Raw genomic sequence first — 18,781 nt, forward strand, 5'->3', positions numbered from 1 at the left:
TCGTGCATATGGAGAAAAAGGAAATTAAGTCCATTATCAGCTTTGAAATCTGAAGAGCACAGTGACACAATATACTGTGCTGTAATTGGAGAGTGCAGAGTTGAAATTGCATTTAAGTTCAATTTATGGATCCATTCCCTGCCTCTTTCATTTTCTTCTTCTTCTCTGCTGACGTGTGAAAGCCGTTATGCTCATGAGAGCATAAATAAAGTGGTAAACAAATCACTCTCAACTTTGCTGCAGTGTTTTTGCCAAATAGTGGGAGGTGAGGTGGATATCTATGCACTTATAAATCCCTTCTGGAGGAACGAAAGACTCAATTTCATTTGGTTATCATATTAGTACCTAAATGAAAAAAATAGGGAATGCTGGCATCTGTGGCGTTCTCGACTTTAGAATAGCTGATGGTCATATGTAGAATGTAAACAACAAAGAGGCAACTCATTGTTGACCCTATTTTTTACCTTGGTTTGCTTAAGTTGTACTGAAGGACACAGCAGTTGTTTGATCCTTCTACTGCAGTGTACCATTGGCAGTAGGATGAGGTAGCTGCAGGTGGACTGTGTGCTAATGTCTAGCAGTGAGCAGACATGACTCCTGCTTAGTCAGGTGTTCTGGAGGAAATGCTGTGTCGTCTGGTTCTGTCTGCCCCTGCTCACAAACACACAGACACACACACCCACAGACACACCAATCATGGCCTTCACAGCAGAGAAACCTGGGCCAGTACACAGGGCCAATGTCACCTTCCCAGTAGTCAGACACACGGCCCAACAGAATATAATTAGACGATACCAGGATATGATGCTGCATGTTTTATTTTCAGTCATGGTCAAGAACTCTGAGTGTTTGAGAGGGAAAGGACATTGGACATCAAGGTCCATACCCACCAGCACAAACATGTTATCATAAATATAATCACATTATCTAATATAATATTGTAATAACATTAAGAATATTATATTAAATAACTGGTTCAGTGAAAGGATCGGTTTTAATAGGGGTTACATGATGGATCTAATTAGCCAACGGCATTCTCATTTGAGATTCACATTTATGCATAACTTAAACCCCGTCTTCTCTGGGGTTATAAATCTTGAGTACACAATCTGGATAGAGACATGACCTGACCATCAGTCCTTGGCCATCCCCAGCCTCAGGGCCGGTTTATCTGTGGGCCAGTAGTCTTCACCATGTGGACTCCGAGAACGTAGCTGCGGCTGTGAAGCCGACGAGCCGGGGCTGGACAAGGACAGGGACTGAGTCATTTGTGTGGAGTGTGTGGATGATGGCGAGCTACTCTGACTCATTCAGACTGAAACATGCAAAACCACACTACCCCCAGGCAAAAGCCAACTGAGTCCAAGGTTCTAATACTACTGTAAAAAGCTGCAAGTCAGCTGTCTCATTAATTAGCTCATGACTGGACATGATTCACTCAACACTGGAAACATTTCATATGTTATGTGAACCACTTGTTCAAGCTCCCTACATGCAAGTGTATATCAGTCAAGGAAAATGAATATAGCTTATAAACCTTATATATTTGATAGTTTTTATTATATTTTTTGGTGTTCATGGAGAAAAAGAGGTACATCTTTAATCCCACTACTATGCCCTGTCCTTCCATTTGAGCTTTTAACAGTGTTTCTATAAAAAGATCACAGAAAGTACTTTACATGTGTGGTGGTTAAAAGACTGATAAGATCAGGTCTGGATACGACATTCTCTGATGTGTCTGTCAAAGTTTCAATACATGTCCATCCATCAACCCCCCTTCCCCCATCACCATGGTTTGACTTGCTATGATGGGCCAAGGCATCTGTCAGTGTTTTAACACTCTCCCTGCAGCCTCTTCTGCCATTAGTGCTATCATGGCTGTATGTTTGGGAGTCATTCCAGGCCATGAAGAAGCATTAACATGACTGGTGTTGTCGTTTGGGGACGGGGAGGCTGCGGTCTGCTCTCTGAACCGTAGATCAGGAGACTGCAGGATTTCCCTGAGAATGAGAATCTCATGTTTATAAGGTCTTAATGAGGGTCACGTCCTGTTGTTTATGGCCTCTGGGAGCAGGGGCTTATGGGTGATGCTGGGTCGCCGTGACAGTGTAATCCCATGCTGCAGCACATGGGGCTCCTGGTGGAGGGTGTGGCACCGGATGATCGGAGAGTTTGGTCTCGAACGTTTGTGTTTTTTTTTTAACTATCTCTGTTGGGGGGTTAGAGCACTCTGCACGCCAAGCGAGCACATGCTCTTGTTAATGCAATGAAACTGCATTCATCTGTTCGGGGCCCTAGTTGAGCCCCTGGCAAACCTCTGATAAATCTCTCATGGCCTTCGGGAGGGCAGGAGCGCAATCGCGGGGGAGCACCTGCCACCACAAGCACTTTAGGAATCAGTCTGCGCCGTGTTTGCTTTGGCAGATTAGCCTAGCACTGTCAGGGTTGTCAGGGCCTATCTCTCGCTCACCGACTGTGACGGGTAGTGATACCCCCGTGGACGACGCATGCTAATTATCATTTGCCATCCAGTAATATCGCAAAGCTCATTCAGGCTAGCGAGGGAAGGGGAGGATGTATTGTAGTTTTGAAGAAAGGAGACAAAGGGAGAGTGCCCGGGAAGGAGATGCGGGTGACAATGAGAGTCAACAATGACAACAGGACAAACAGGACAGTTGACATTGTCATGTGTGACCCTCTCTATCGGGAAATATATTGCCATCTGGTCGAGGCCATCAGTATGGTAATCGGAAGCATTAAATCAAGAGAGAGAGAGTCAAGCAAGGGTCTGTCGGCATGACATCGGTCCCTTATTCTGTCAACCTGTGTGGAGTTTATGCTACACTGCCAGTACATTCTTGTTTCATCATCAGAGTTCTGGGAATTTCAGACTGCCTCGGGCTGATCTGCACAATAAGTGCATGCCTAACCAGATGAATCAAAGATCTGACCTGGAGAATACGTTTTCTACAATTCTACCATGTAGGGAGGTAGCACAATGTATTTTTTTAAATGAAGCAGTTTTCAGTTCTCAAGCTCAAGCCGGTTTCAAGCTCTTTAGCTTGAGACCAAACGGACCAACACAGAACTCCACGTCAGACGTGACAACAAACTTAAATTGTAGACACAACAAATAAAAACATCGGTCTCACTCTCCCTCTTGAGTTTGTCTTTTCAGCTTCCGACGATATCCGAGATCCAACACAAAGATTCACATCCAAGTGGGATCTTTTGGCAGAAAAAGTTCCTGCGTTAGTGCCCCAATGTCAGGCTTTGTTTCCACAGAAACTCTGGGGAAAAAACCCAATCAAACGGAAGAACAAGGAGAGTGTCCATCACCCATATAAAGGGCTTTCATGACAGAAGTGATCAATACAAGACAAACTGCGTTGGGTCAGGACTTCAGATCACGCTCATTTTGACAAATGGGCCAGCCTTTGTGAAACTGACGGTGAAAAACAAATACTCTATCTTCAGCCTCCAGCTCCGCAATTGGCATGGCAAGTGACATTCTGAGAAACCAGGGTAGACAAAACAAAAAAAGGAAAGATAAATGTGTAATGTGAAGGTGTGTGCATGTGTGTGAGCTTCTGTTGTTTCTGGGGGGGGGGGGGGGGGGTGCATTGAATGTTTCATTGCAATACAGTGGCTAAATATAGCTTGTGAAAAACATAAGCCCACGTATTAACACATTTAAGAGGAAAATGTTACACACAATGGACTGGCGGTAGAAAGAAGACAGGCGGTCAACACTTGCAAAGAATTATGTGCTTAAAGGTGATTTACACCCACCCCTTCACTGGGCTTTGCGTTTGTTTTTTTATATACAAGCCAAGTTTCATATAATTGTGTGGGCTTTTATTAACATGTACTTTCAAACACAAAACTAATTGTGGTGAAGTAGAAAGTTATGCCACAAATATGGATGTGTGGATGCAGTCTTTGCAGCCGGGAAACACACACGGATGCAGAGTGGCACTCTGCTTGTTCATCCCCTAAAAGCCCATAGACAAACCCCTAAAGGCCTGTCACTGGGACAGCATTGCGTAGGGAGATGCTTAATGTCCCCCTCCAATTCAATCTGCCTTGGCGCTTTGTGGCTGTGCCACTGCGATCCGTCACATGAAGAGAAGCTCTATTCCACCTGCCACTCAAGTCGAGTGACACAGGGACACCGGAGCGGGGTGATTGAATCAAAGTAAAATACATTACCCAGCGTTACCCTGGAGCAAACAGGCATGTTGACAGAGCGGACACATGGCTTCAGCAGGTGGATACATGGATACAGCTCCAATCAGATGCTCTCTGGGTCCCTTGTCTTGTCAGGGATCAAATTAACACTGTGAAATCAAATGTGTGCCTCGTTGATATGCTCACACATCACGGTGTAATCTAGCTGTATCAAACCTGTGTAATGGGGCATGCTAATTGTTATCGAGAACCCTACACTTGACACCCTGGGTCAACAAATGATCCACTTCAAGCATGTCGCTCTACGAAACCGTTTTCATACAATGTCAAGATAATTGTTTATTTACAATGTCATGTAAATGTTTATTAATGCTAAACATAAACAATTTAGTATTTGCTTATCCAGCTCTAGAAAACCCTATGTTGAGCTAATCAGAAAATCTGCAGATTGACAGGAACTGACATGAGCTGTACATGGTGAAAGGTGTACATGTTTTAGGTAGTCCATGGACCATAAGCATCTGATTGATACATATATGCACACTGAGAATAATGCACACAGTTGCTAATGCATGGAATTGCAGATTTTATTGCAACAAATGTTCTTTATTGACCATGTTCACTTTCAACAGCCTGCCTTTTTAATACCTGTGTGGAGGAAAATGGGACATGACTATGATATCACATGCGTTCTTGCTGGCCAAGTGTGGAGGAAAATGGGTGTACTTATGTTATTCACTAATCAATAGAACTTTCACAAATCAATGTAGCTAGTCATTGGATACTAGTTAGTATGTTCTCATGTGAGTTTGCTATTGAAGAGAGTAGATTGTGTCTATTTGTCAGGTTGAATAGATGTTCAGGGTCAGGAGAAAGTAATGGGTAAACGTTTCCTGATATGACGACGGGGAGAGGTCCACCTATGATCTCTCTCTGTCCTGACCGAGAGTGTTTACGGACTGGGAGCTGGGAATCTCTTCCTCTGTGACTATTGTAACACCATTACTGCCTGACTGTCACCATCTATGTTTAATTTCTTGTGCCCCTATAAAAGATGGTCCTCCGGCCTACAGAGCGGAGAGAGAGATGATTGAGACCTAAACCTGGTCTTGTTTTCTCTCCCAATCTGCAGATCGTTAATACTTATTAAAATCCAGACCTCAACTGAACTTAGTCATTCAGTAAATGAAGAGAAGGACAAAACACTTTCTTCATCATTTGGCGTTGTCGAGCAGCAGGATTGCAGAACCAGATCCAGGAGAGACCCACGGCGGCACCACTGGAAAGCAGGACCTGTGGTGCACAAAACTAAAAAGTGGTGGAGTCAGGTGGCTGAGCGGTGAGGGAATCGGGCTAGTAATCCGAAGGTTGCCAGTTTGATTCCCGGTCATGCCAACTGACGTTGTGTCCTTGGGCAAGGCACTTCACCCTACTTGCCTCGGGGGGAATGTCCCTGTACTTACTGTAAGTCGCTCTGGATAAGAGCGTCTGCTAAATGACTAAATGTAAATGTAAAAAGTAAGGGTGTGCTTTTCCAAAACCCCATCCACAGACTGCTTTATTCTAGGTGCACCTGCTGTCCCTCTGAGATGCTGGTACGTGTGACGTTCAGTTGGGCCAAAGTCTGCTAGGCCTCAACAGGAGGAAGATAATATTAGTTTTGGTTTTGTAAATTTGGGTTATTTTTACTTTGTCTTGGTCAGAGCATGTACACTTGTCTTTTGAAGTATTGGGAAAGTATGTAAAATAATCCATAGTCTTGATCTGTGAGTAAAGGTCTGTTAACAGAGAGTATGGTTTTACTGAATAAAGATCAGGGATGAACCAAACAAAGAAGTACTGTATGTGTGTTACTTGTAAGGTATATGCTTGGCTTTAGGTGAACAGATCTTATTGGGACATTTTATTTTGGTCTTAAATTTAACTGTATTAAGTTTATTTAGGGTTTTCTCAGACCACAGATGGGTGGTCATAATGTATTAGGGTCAAAGGCTTTATGTAAGAGACCAACTTTAAGAGTAAAGTGGTTTTGAACAAGCAAGGGATATTTTTAAAGGGACAGTAAGGGATATTTAACTGACAAACTTGAACAGTGAGCAATGCAATATAATATTAAGGGAAAGATATACTGGTAGTTTATGAATGAACTCTTTTAAGCACGGATTGTGCTTATTTTGTTACTGAAAATTATTGTATTCCCAAAGTTGAGGCTTTGTATGCACCCTTGATCGAACGCCCGGAAGAGGCGAGGATTGGTGTTGTGTTGTAATTGATTGTCAGAGGTTTGGTTTCTTTCCCAATCTGCAGATTCATCATAGTTATAGAAATCCAGAACTCAACTGAATTTAGTCACTCCCTTACTGAAGAGATGGACACAACACTTTCATCATCACCTGTGAGTTCTTTTTTAAATATTTTTGTATTTAATGAGTTATTTTGAACTCAATTTAAAACTAGTTTGTATAGGATGTCCCTTGAAGGCAAACACAGGAAATAATTACTGAACACAAGAGCAAAGTTCACTTTGTGTGACCATGTTTAAAAGACCTCACAGCATGATAAAACTCATAATCTGTTGAAAGCCAGGGGATGTTAAAGCTGCTTATGCTGTCCCAATGACCACATGATGCAATCTGTTAGCCTTTTATGATTCAAATATTCATACACTGTTTCAGTGGCAAGACTTGGCAACAGACTGTTCAACAAAGATATAAAACCCAGATTAGCTTCTTAAAATACAGTAACATTCTAGAATTGTGTTTCATCTGAAGTGCAGTGCTTTACATTAGAGCATCCACATGTGAAAATGCTTTGAATGAGTTCTTTAATATTTGACTTTTATAGAAAATTATCAATTTAATTTTTAGTACCATGTATGATACATTATTGAAATGACATGCTCAAATATGAGGAAAAACATGGAAATAATGTAATATGATTCGATAGTCAAGTGTCACTTACATGTTACAAACAAGGTTCACAAATGGTTATAGTAGGTCAGATCAATAATGATGTTCCTTTCCACATGACAAAACCTTCCATGAATGGAAGACAATAAAACCTCATGACTGCCCGTTCAGTCTGGGTAGAAGAGGGAACTATACAGCAGGGAAATTATGAATATGCTATTTGACCAGTCAAGACCATTGTATTGTGAAATTAAAAGAATTGACTGCATCTATCTTGTAAAGTAAGATGATCCTAGAGTGTGCTTTGAAAATGTAATTGAAAATTTAGGCTAGTGTTTAATTTTGAGCTCCAAGGACGGCTGATGCACTCATCTGGTTAATAAGGAAAAGGATTTTATTTTCTAGCTGGCTGCCTAATTTTTACAAAACATGAATGGTGCCATGTAAGATCACTAGAACTAAATACAAATGTCACTTTGGAGGCCAGGAAGGAGAGCTGAAGACAGTGATACACACAGAAGCTAAAAGACAACTGGTATGACAAATACATTATAATTTATAACATGTTGTAGACTTATCACCAATCATGACAACCATTCCTACATAATTAGCCTAAGGGAAGAGTTTGTTTTAAATACATATTTGTTAGACGGTATTTGACAGACAATTCTAAACCTGTGCCGTTATAGTTGCTTACATACAGTATCTAGCAAAACTTGTTTTACTCATTTACATGATTGAAAGTATCCATTGTTATACAATTGTTTTTGTGAAATTTGAATTGAAAAAACATAACGGAAAAAGTTGTGCTCAGACCTCTCTAGGGTTGTAGACTTCCAGACAGTGATAACGTCCTTCCTAGAGCACTCGCCTCCCTGACACTCACATCCTCCCAAACTAATTAAACATGTGCTGTCTTTTGTGGGCCTTTCACACTGTATTCAGTGACAGTGTCTCAGACTAATCAACCCTTTGAAACTAATTATGAATATTTTCGGGAGGAAAATGTGATTATTCATGCCCCACTTTTCAAGCGAATGACGTCAGGACAAACAAACATTCTCTGGCCCAATATACCATACATGCTGAGATAGCTTGAACATCTGTGTTCAGTGTTGTTGAACTGAGACATACAGAAGCAGAGCTAAGAAGCACACATCTCTTTACCTCAGCTTCAAGAATGAGAAGTCTACCTGGGGTAGACTTCTCAGGTTTTAAAATCCATACCAAAACTGTATGAGTCTGTGAAAAGAATAGTATTTCAGAGTGTAGTCACAGCTCACCAGACTCATACATGCATGTTGTTTTTAATCCTTGAATTACATGGATGTTCTTTTGCGTGGCCTATTCATTGATCACTCAATCACAAAATCCCTTTGAAAACAAATCTGAGCCAAAGAGAACTTATTAAGTGGGCATACTAAATCTGTTTGGTATTTGTTCTCGCAAAACATTTTTCAAAGCAGGAGTACTGCCAAAATGTGTTGTATCTCACCTTGGAAAAACCATGGCACTGGTATTAAAGAGAGGTTTGAACTGCATTGTTTGTGACTGGACATATCCTCTGAACAGAGTTCCCATTGTGTTTATTGGTTAAGATTGGCAAGATAGGCTGACCAGCTTTTAGAGATCGGAGAAGCGTGTTGATATTGATGAGATTGGAAATATCGATAAGTTCTCTCATTTCCCTCGAGGCCCTCATAAACCAACACTTGATTTCCGCCTGCAAGATCCCAGGAACTGAGCTCCAGACAATTGTTCTTGGTTCTCTCTCTCTTCCAGTCCTGCGTTCAATCGATGCATCTGCCTCCGCTTCACTGGGCCCTACCACACGCCTCTGACCAGAGAGCAATGTATTAAGTGCTTGTTTGAATCAATTTAATGTGCGGTGATAGCACATTCCCAATATGCTGACTGGCCAGCTAAACTCATTACATTACAAACACTGTTTTCCAATGCCCCCCACAGGACTGCTTTCCATGTCACATCTAAAAAAAGGCAAGGGCAACAGGTGCACATGGGATTTGGTACTGCAAATACTCATGAGCATTTGAATGTCAGACAAGGCTAGATGGATATAGAGTGGTCTTGGATTCAAACCTAAGGGTTTGTCCCTCTCAGAACTGTGCTAGCTCATTGAGCTGAACCATTAGGCCCAACAATTGTGGGTTTCTTCAAGGCAAGGTGCTTGATCCTTTTATTTAAATGAATTTGATGTTTTGACCCTAATGTCCAACCTGTTTAAATGGAGGATGGGGGAGGCGAGAGGGCAAGGCAGTTATTTTAATACAAATGTCTGGGAACAGTATTGCAGAGCACCTCAGGCACCTTACATGGGGGCTAAATTCTACAGTACATGAAATACAGCAGCATAGCAGTTATGTGTGAATATCTCTCCTTTCAAGACATCACTGGATGGGTCTGGTTGGGTCTGCCTTTTAGTACAACAAGAACAATTCCTCTGAACTGTCAATCACATGATGTCTGTCATCATGTCTTTATAGTGTTTGGACCCGCCGGACACTACAAACTGTCTGTGTTCTGCTTCTAACATATGTGAAGGCATCTGTCTTTATCAGACACGACAAGCAAAAATATCAACCGTGTAATTGGCCCTTTTCTACCGCCAGCTGTAAATACAGCTCCCTTTTGTAGCAGAGAACCTGGGGACAAAGCACTGTACCATTATACAGTATGCTGAAGTATGCACTTCAAGGACTGTTGTTGAGATGCAAGGCTTATGCATTATAGCTTAAGCTTGATCGAAAAAAAAGAAAAAAGAATTAGATTTATGATTGAAAAAAGAGAGGGAAGAGGATTTTGCAGAAAATTTCCCCTGCTGAGTTTTTGTTCTCATGACCCCTTTAACAGGTTAGTCTACTACAGTGTGTTGCTTTGGTTACCACAATGAACGATGTGCAATCAAAGGTTAGCTGTGAACTTCACGTGACCGAGGCCAAACATGTTTTTGAGAGCTTTATTTCATGCACTACCTTGAGCACTTTACCCATCATTGTCCACATGCATCAAATCATTGGTCACATTTTTTCATGCATCTTTCATCCAGTTCAAACAGATTCACTCAGTTACAGTTGCACTGGATGAATCTACAAGCAGCTCTCAATGTGATGGATACAGATCCATGAACTAAATCATAGGAGACATTCCGTGAATTATGTTGTTTCCACACTGGCCACCAGTAATAGCCGTATAAAAAGCAATATTGATTAGCTATATCACTGTCTAGACAGGAAGAGGCAGTAACTGCACCTCAGTATGCAACTTCCTATCCACCACCTGAGGGTACGGCATTCAATTCTAAGTAAAATACAACTCCCTTTGTTAATGACCTGAGAACTGCAGAAAACTGCTATCCTGCAGCACTGCCATGACAAAATGAAGCAGAAACCGTATCCAGACTGTCTGTCCTCAGTGGAGAAATAGATACAAATAAAGGATAAGTATATATAATCTCTGATCTCTGAAATATGATAAACGTCAATCCCCAAAAAATTATGAAAAATTAACACTGTAAGCCTAGTCTTAATATTGTATGAACTTACAGCTCTCTATGTAAAGTATGTCGGGCAGTGAGACTACAAAACACTGTTTCAAATACACATCAGTCATAATGCCCTGCCAGAGAGCCAGCTCCTCCTGTATGTTCATCATGAAGCACATTTCAGCCTGCCTGCGAATACAAATGTGTGCTTGATGTTAGCCCCGGTCCATGTCCGCCATGGAATGTGTAGGACTTTCAGAGGTCCTCAGAAGTTCTTGTATCCCAGACTAATCATACGTTTCTGCTGATGCTGACCTAATGGTCCTGTCAGGCCCTTTCTGACGAAGGAAAAATTGTCAGCTGCCTCCGTTATAAACCGACCAGTGCCAATCAAGGGAAATTGCCAGCATGGTGCCCTTGCAAGTATGGAAATTGAACACAACCCTGTTTTGATTGAATATGCCCATCCCAATTACTCCGCTGCCTTTCAGGCATCTGACTTCTCATTACTTACGTTCGCTTCCCAATGTGTTTCTTCATCAGGGTAAGAGAGACGAGTGTCGCCACGAAGCCCTTGAATTGTAAGGAACGTGTTCTCTCCTCTATTTAAGTTTCCAACAAGGGAAGAGAAGTGTGTATTTTCCAAAGAAACGACAGAGTAGTTAGGTGGAGATTCACTTCACTTCTTCTGCACTGATCAATTTAAATGAATCGTTTGATCGTTTTATTAAGCTACTCTAAGCAATATTTTTCTATCAGGCACTACTGTGCACTACTTTTAATTTGCTTATGAGATACACAATATGTATATTCTTTTTATAAGCTGGATGGTTAAACTGTATGAAAAGACCAGTCCTTCTTGTCCAAACGTTCAGTATGACTCACAGACAGAGTAGTTCACTATTATAGGTATATATGTATAGGTGTATAATAGTTCAGTATAACTGTACAATAGTTTTGTGGTAAAACCAACAAGGATTTCTTTATTGTCTTGAAACTGAATTTCTGAACTGGTGGTTCAGTTATTCTAAAATCAGAATTAGGTATTTGTCTGACCTGTCTCTCTGTTCTGTTTACACAGAGAGCTATGGTAAGTTGACTATTAATTGAGGTGACTTCTTCAGTCTTGCAGTGTCATGCTCTGGTTTATTGCAGGGGCTTTAACTTTCTTCGCAGCAGGGATTCAGATTTCCTGTTGTTTCTGATTTGACTAAAGTAAACATTTCATGGAATACAGCACAAGCTTTAACAGCGGGGTAAAAGAGATTGCACATTGGAATTCTCATCCATAGCAGCCAACTCAGGGGAGAGGCAAACTACATTTGTTATCAAACCAAACTGACACCATGGTGAATCCCTCTGCTTTACTGGCCTATAGTTTGACTCTATACTTTATCTGGACTTTCATTGATCAAACAACATGATTTGCAATGCCCCCTAAATCCAATCCATAAACAGCAGAAGAGGTGTCTAAATGGAGGCTGGTCAAGTACTGGAATCGTAATGACGCTGAAGGAATTGCCTATATCAGTGGCCAGTGTTAGTATTAAGTACAGAATAACAACATGGTGTTGCACACTTATTATGGAGTAGGTTTTTTCTTCTTCTAATACTCATGCACACAAATGAATGAGGACACAAGTAGCATTCGATTGCTGTATTCATATTGGGTAGACAAGAGTAATTTGAAATCCAGGAGATATGCTTAATGGAATGGAACCAGTAAATGGACTACGCATCTCCTATGCAACTGCTCAGGAAACCAAATTGGTTCAGTGCATTTGAACTTTTGTGTAGCACAATTAGAGTTGGCACTTTTAGAGATCAACCCATACATAAAACAGGGGCTTAAGACAGTATTGCAGAGGGTAAAACAATGGCCATAGTTTACAAAATTGAGAAACATGGTTTTCTTACGGATACTAACAAATCCATGTAAGATACTTTTGTACAGGATGTGTTGTACTGTCCATATTATTGAGTCCTGCCAATTGCAATATGGCAACATCCTGTTGAGGAGAAGTGGGTTATGTCTATAATTGTTTTAATTTCATTCAATAAAGTGGTTTCTTATATACTAGTGTAATAATTGGACCAATACGCTGTTCCTATTGGTCCAGAAGACGTTCTCAAAAGTTAATAAATCCGTTGAGGAGAAGTGGGTTATGTCTATAATTGTTTTAATTTAATTCAATAAATTGGTTTATTAAATGAATGCCTGTATTTGGAGCTTATGGTGCTAAAATAGACATACTAGAGGGATCATTTTAAGTGGCTCACATACTGTACACCCAACAGATTTATAGTGATTTGTTTGCGTGATTAGTTTTAGTTTTATTAAGTGATAATTGAGCATGGCTTAGAGGCAAACATTTATAATAATCACAGATGGTAATGTACCTTGATTAAGAAAGGTGATTGTGATGCATATTAGTATGGTTCATTAGTGACGTGGGAATATGTCTCTAAGCTCTTAAAATAAATAAGTAAACACACAGTGAAGCAGAGCGAAAGTGCCAGGACACGGTCTCCTCATGGTCTTCATTGATGGTAAAATGATGATGAGGAACTCATAAATATTTAAAACATGTTAAATTGTATGTTCTTTTTTTACAATAACTAAAACAGTACTGAAAAGTCATTGTCAATCTGTACAGTGTCTGCTTCATCTTTTACCTCCTGAAAACACTGACAGAGTCTAATCTCTAATAGTTTATTGATTGAAGCAGGGAGCCGTGGACTTGATCTATGAAGCATTCCAAGCAACAGTGCAAGTGTCCTATTGCAGGGAGAAGGCTTAAATGGAATTATAAGGTTGAATAACTTTATTGGAATCAACAAAAACTCTGCAGCCTCCTATGTTTTACACTTTTCATCCAGGTCACTGCTGTAGTGTGTACTTTGTTCTCCCTCTCTCAAATTTCAAAGAAAACTTCTGATATAAAAAATATTTAAAAACTGGCCATTTCATGCTATCAAATTAATGGACTGAGGAGCCAACTTGGACTCACATTGATTTCAATATAACAAAGCGCTCAGGTGAAAAAGTCAACAGTGGATTCTCAATAAACTGGCTGTGAAGGGAATTTAAGCCATATGACCAGCACCATTTTATGTTTCCCTGTACAAAAACTGAAAGCATTATTTTTTTTTTTTCTTTATTTTTTTGTGCTAGCATTCTTCATCTGCATTCTTCAGTGCTTTTGATTTTATAGAGCGGTTATAGATTATATATAAAGGTATGAAAAAGATTCTTCAATCATGCCATTAAGCAGTAAACAAATAACCCAATGATAAACAGTAAGATGAAATGTTTAGATCAATAAAAAATAGCTTGTACCTTAGGTCGTTTGGAGAGCTGAGCAAATCTTGTCATTAATAACTGAATAGTGAGAATTTATGACCGGTGCATCACTTGAATACCTGAGTAGTCAAATATAGTGCCTGGTTCTAAAATGTTAACTTGTACCGTAAAGCAATGGCATAGGACATTTATCACTGATAGTATGTCACAAGCCAAATTCTTGTATTCTTCAATGTTTTTTTTGGCCTTGGTATGATTTATTGTTTGAGAGAATTGTTCCGACTTCCAAATGTCCTCTTCTGTTAAGAAGGATTGGCAATACATTTTCTCCAGAGACAAAAGATAATGACAGAATAATAAACACTCAGTGAAGTGTTCTATAAGCTTGACCCCATTAAAACACACTTCATTGTGTTTTGGGGAAATTTACTTTCTTGTTAAAGTGACTAGTGCACAGTGCCTGTGATGCAGTCGTGACACAAACAGATTTCTGAAATTATAGATAGTGCAGGGCCTGTGATGCAGCTGGTGATGACATTTCTTCTCAGTGGTTTTGGTACCTATATTTATCAGATCACAATTGAAATACTCTCATCACCAGAACAAGTATTCTGAAGTACTTGTTCAACCTCCACATCTATTCTAGTCAAAATAATGACCAGTGCTGTGGTAGCCTACATTCATGCAAATGATTATGTAGCCTTCATTTGTTTGCTGTTTCCTATGTTAAAAATGTATGTTAAAAACTTTATATTGTCGTTCTGTTTGCTAGCCAGCACCTTTGAAAGCATCTGAATATCGGTTGTAAAAGTGAATTCACTTCTAAATAATGAAACAGAATTTCGCTATTTTCCTTACTACGCTTAGTTTCATTTAATTGCGAATGCATTGGATTATAAAAACAAGACCTGCAAAATATTAACTTTGCAGAGTGCCCGGTTTTCTGTATTCATAGGAAACTCTCTGCAGACCAGGGGACCAATCAGGGTGAAGGGGCTGCTACGCGAATAGATTACTTTTCAATGGCAAATGCTTATCCAAACAATGTCAGTCGCGACAGTTTACTCAGTTGGATTATAAAGTCAGGTGGCTGAGCGGTTAGGGAATCAGGCTAGTAATCAGAAGGTTGCCGGTTCAATTCCCAGCCATGCAATTGACGTTGTCCTTGGGCAAGGCAGTTGACCCTACTGGCCTCGGGGGAATGTCCCTGTACTTATTGTAAGTCACTCTGGATAAAAGTGTCTGCTAAATGTAAATGATTAAACAGGGCTAGTCTGATCTCTTGTTTTCCATTTCACTTTGATGAGGTGAAATGTTTACCTTATTTAGGCAGTGAAAGCATTCAACTCAAGCATTCAATTCAAACATTGGTTACGAGTATTGCACAGGTGTGATCAAATGACACTATTAAAAGGTAATGAAGGACTTCTCCTGTCAATAAATAGAAAGACATCCAGCCAACCAGACTTAAAGTGGTGTTTCACTATCAAATGATGGCATGCTTCACACATGATGGAATGAATTATGTGTTTTTCCTGAAGTCCATGAGGCCAAATGCTATTCAAATGTAATTAAGTCCACACTTCTCAGTATTGCGCCATGCTGTATCTCTTTTACAGTTTGAAAAGAAGGCTTCCCTTTAAGCAGTGTTCATCGTTACTGTACTTTATATAATGAAACCAGTTATTCCCCATGACATAGTACTTTGATAGCATGAGTAGAGCTAGCACGGTGCTTCCAATGAAAAATGAATTAAGGCTAAAAAACATCAGAATCAGAATGGGATTTATTCGCCATGAAAGTTTGCACAGACAAGGAATTTGCTTTGGCAGGAAGGTGCATACATAAACATATAGGGACCTAAAATTTAAATATGTGGACTATCTATGCTAAGGGTACATAAACTAGCAGTACTAAGTGGAATCAGAATTACATAAAATATACAATGTGCTTCATGAATTAAGTTCTTCTTGAAAGATGGAAGCTTTTAATAAATATCTGGAAAGGACATTGAGGCTTTTATGCTGTCAACCAAGGGCAGGGTTATTTCTTAATTATGTAGGTGATCCTGTTGAACCCAAGGACCTCTTCAGACAAGACAGCACATTAGAATATTTGTATATGTTCTTAAAAGCAATGCAGTGCTAAAGACAAACTGGGTTTTCTCACAAAAAGGAAACATTGCGTTTTCAGTCTTTCCTTCCTTTTAGGGGGGTCTCTGACTCTACATGATGTATCTTTCAAAATTATCCAAAAAGCTATGCACTGGGGTCATAAACACTCCAAGAAAACAGGTTTGATAAAAACATAAATACTGTACTAAAAGAAGAAACATTTGAAAAACCGCCACGTCTGTCAAGTTTCCAAGCTGTGAGCATGTGAGTGTTTGAGAGGACTGTGCTCTGTGCTCAGCCACGCTGGCCAGTCTTACAGGACTCTGTTTGCCCCTGAGGCGCCAGTGTTCACTTCCTCTTGGCTGTGACTTGGCAGTTCCTCCCTTTGTCTTTCGGCTCCTCTTTCCTCACCAGAGGCCTCTGGAATGTAATGAGATGCAAGGCTTGGCTGAGAGCTATCCCCCTCACATACAACCCTGACCTACTCCCCCACCAATCATTCCAGAAGGGGTCAGTGCCATGTCCAGAGGTCATGACCCCCCTTGGAGCTACTTACTGTGGTTAGGGATGCGGCAGGGATGAGCAGTGTTGGGCAATGTGAATGACTTTTCTGTTTTGTATCAGAGAGATTAAAATCATTGGTGGTGCCTGCAACAAAAAAATGGTGAGCACCAACTTAGCATATAAATGAAAATTAGATTGAATCTCCACCAACTAGTTCATTGTGTATCTGACGCCCTATTCCATGCAGAGAAATAAGGGTCTTTTGTGAAAAAGGCTCTGGAAAATATGAATGCTAGATATGAAATTATGAATGCAAGAAAACAGCTTCTTTGTTAAGACTATGAACTGCGAATTTCAGACAAACAGATTTTTCCAACTATTGTTGTGGAGAAATTCTGCTTGATGTTAGACCCTGAGTTAATAGCAGTGAAATTTCCGTTCATTGCCTTCGATGCCAGATACTAGTCACAGGAAGGAGTCCTTCAGTCACGTAGTTAAAGAAAAGAAAAAGCCATTTAAATGTAAAGAAAAAAGAAAAACTTCTGAAAATCTTGTCACATTTTCTCCCCCCGTGATCTGAATTCCTTTGAAGAACATCACTAGAAATAACCAACAAATTATTTATCCTGTGTTGCCATGGAACTGTGAGGACCCACATGCCTCACCTTGTATCCTGAAAAATGTTCACCTCTCCTTCCCCTTACCTGTGTGCAGGGATCATCCAGAAATGTATTAGTACTCGAAAACAGTAGCGGTGAGGTCATCACGGGCCAGCTCTTTGATGTGCAGATATTTAACCTGTGCCAGCGTTTATTGCAGACTTACTGCTCGGGGACGGGTGCACTCGTGCCACCGGAGGCTGCGCCTGAGACACCGTTGCCACGGCAACACACCCTGTTCTGACAACAGGCATGAAGGGCATATTAAGAGATTTCGTTTTTTGGGACAGCTACCAGCAGTGCGTGTGCTTCTGTGACTGCCTGCCTGCGTCTGTGTAGAAGGATCCCAATCTACTGTTATTGACCCACACCATGTTGATACCATGGCCTACAGTGTACAATGGAGAAATAACATACAGTACCAGTCAAAAGTTTGGACACATTTTCCCATTATGACTTAGGAATCTTCCTTTACAGTATGAATCAATCAATCACAATTTATTTACAGAACACATTTAAAAACAACCATGGTTGACCAAAGTGCTGTATAGGAGGCAATAATCATTGCATAAAATAAAGCATAAACAATATAGATAAAAGTAAAGAAATCAATAAAACTGTCACATCGTAAGAATTCAATGTTCAATTCAAAAGAAGAAGATGATGTGGAATATCCTCTCAAACAGTCTGTGTCGCTAATATCTCCCTCATGCTGTCCAATATCATCCTGATAAATCCCTTTCTGTTCAATGCAAGTGCATTTCATTTTTCACCTATCATAAATAATTTGTGTACGTAAGTACTGCATCAGTCCAAAATTACATTATCAATGCATCTTGACAAGGCGCGGATAATTATTCACTTTGATTATGGTAGAGTCGATCTGCATTAGCATTTCAGAGACGCTTCTCGGATGCTCATCAGACTTAGCTGATTACATTTTTATACAGGCTACATCTGCCTCACAGGCTATTAAAGAAGAAGGCTTGGTGATGACTCTCATCCTGTAGCCATAATCTGGTGAAACTATTCAAACATCTATCCTCACTTTCTGCCCGTTACAGGAAATTGGGTTTATGGCTGCAAAACATTTTATAACGCAGAGCTGTGACTCATCCTAGCCCTTGTTATTGAGTGTAAGCAGAGGAAAACGGGTCCGTTTACTCAAACCACTTGAAACTCACAATTTAGAAGGTTTGTTTCCTTGATTGACAAGTATTTTCAAGCAATTCGTTGTTGCGAGGATGAGGGCTGAGTCTTTATGGGTTTGTGCTACACCCAAGGTTTCAACCTGTTTATTTTTTGTTTGTTAAGATGTGGTGTGACAGATTGTTTTTGGCAGCTTTGGGAACTGTTCAAGAGACTACAAGCTGTTCATTTTCACATTAGTCAAGTCAGTGCATGAAACCTAGCATATTCCTTCATTTTCCCTAGAAGCTACTAAATCATGACCCTTACAGATATGAAAGTGAGTGCGGAACTCACACTCACACACACACACACTCACTCACAAAGACAGTATTACCAGAATTTCACATTCTGACTAGAGCCTGAGAGAAACCAAGAGAGGCAACGTCATTCTAAGACAGTAATCTCTC

The sequence above is a fragment of the Osmerus mordax genome, chromosome 11 (assembly GCF_038355195.1).
Source record: "Osmerus mordax isolate fOsmMor3 chromosome 11, fOsmMor3.pri, whole genome shotgun sequence".
Lineage (NCBI taxonomy): Eukaryota > Metazoa > Chordata > Actinopteri > Osmeriformes > Osmeridae > Osmerus > Osmerus mordax.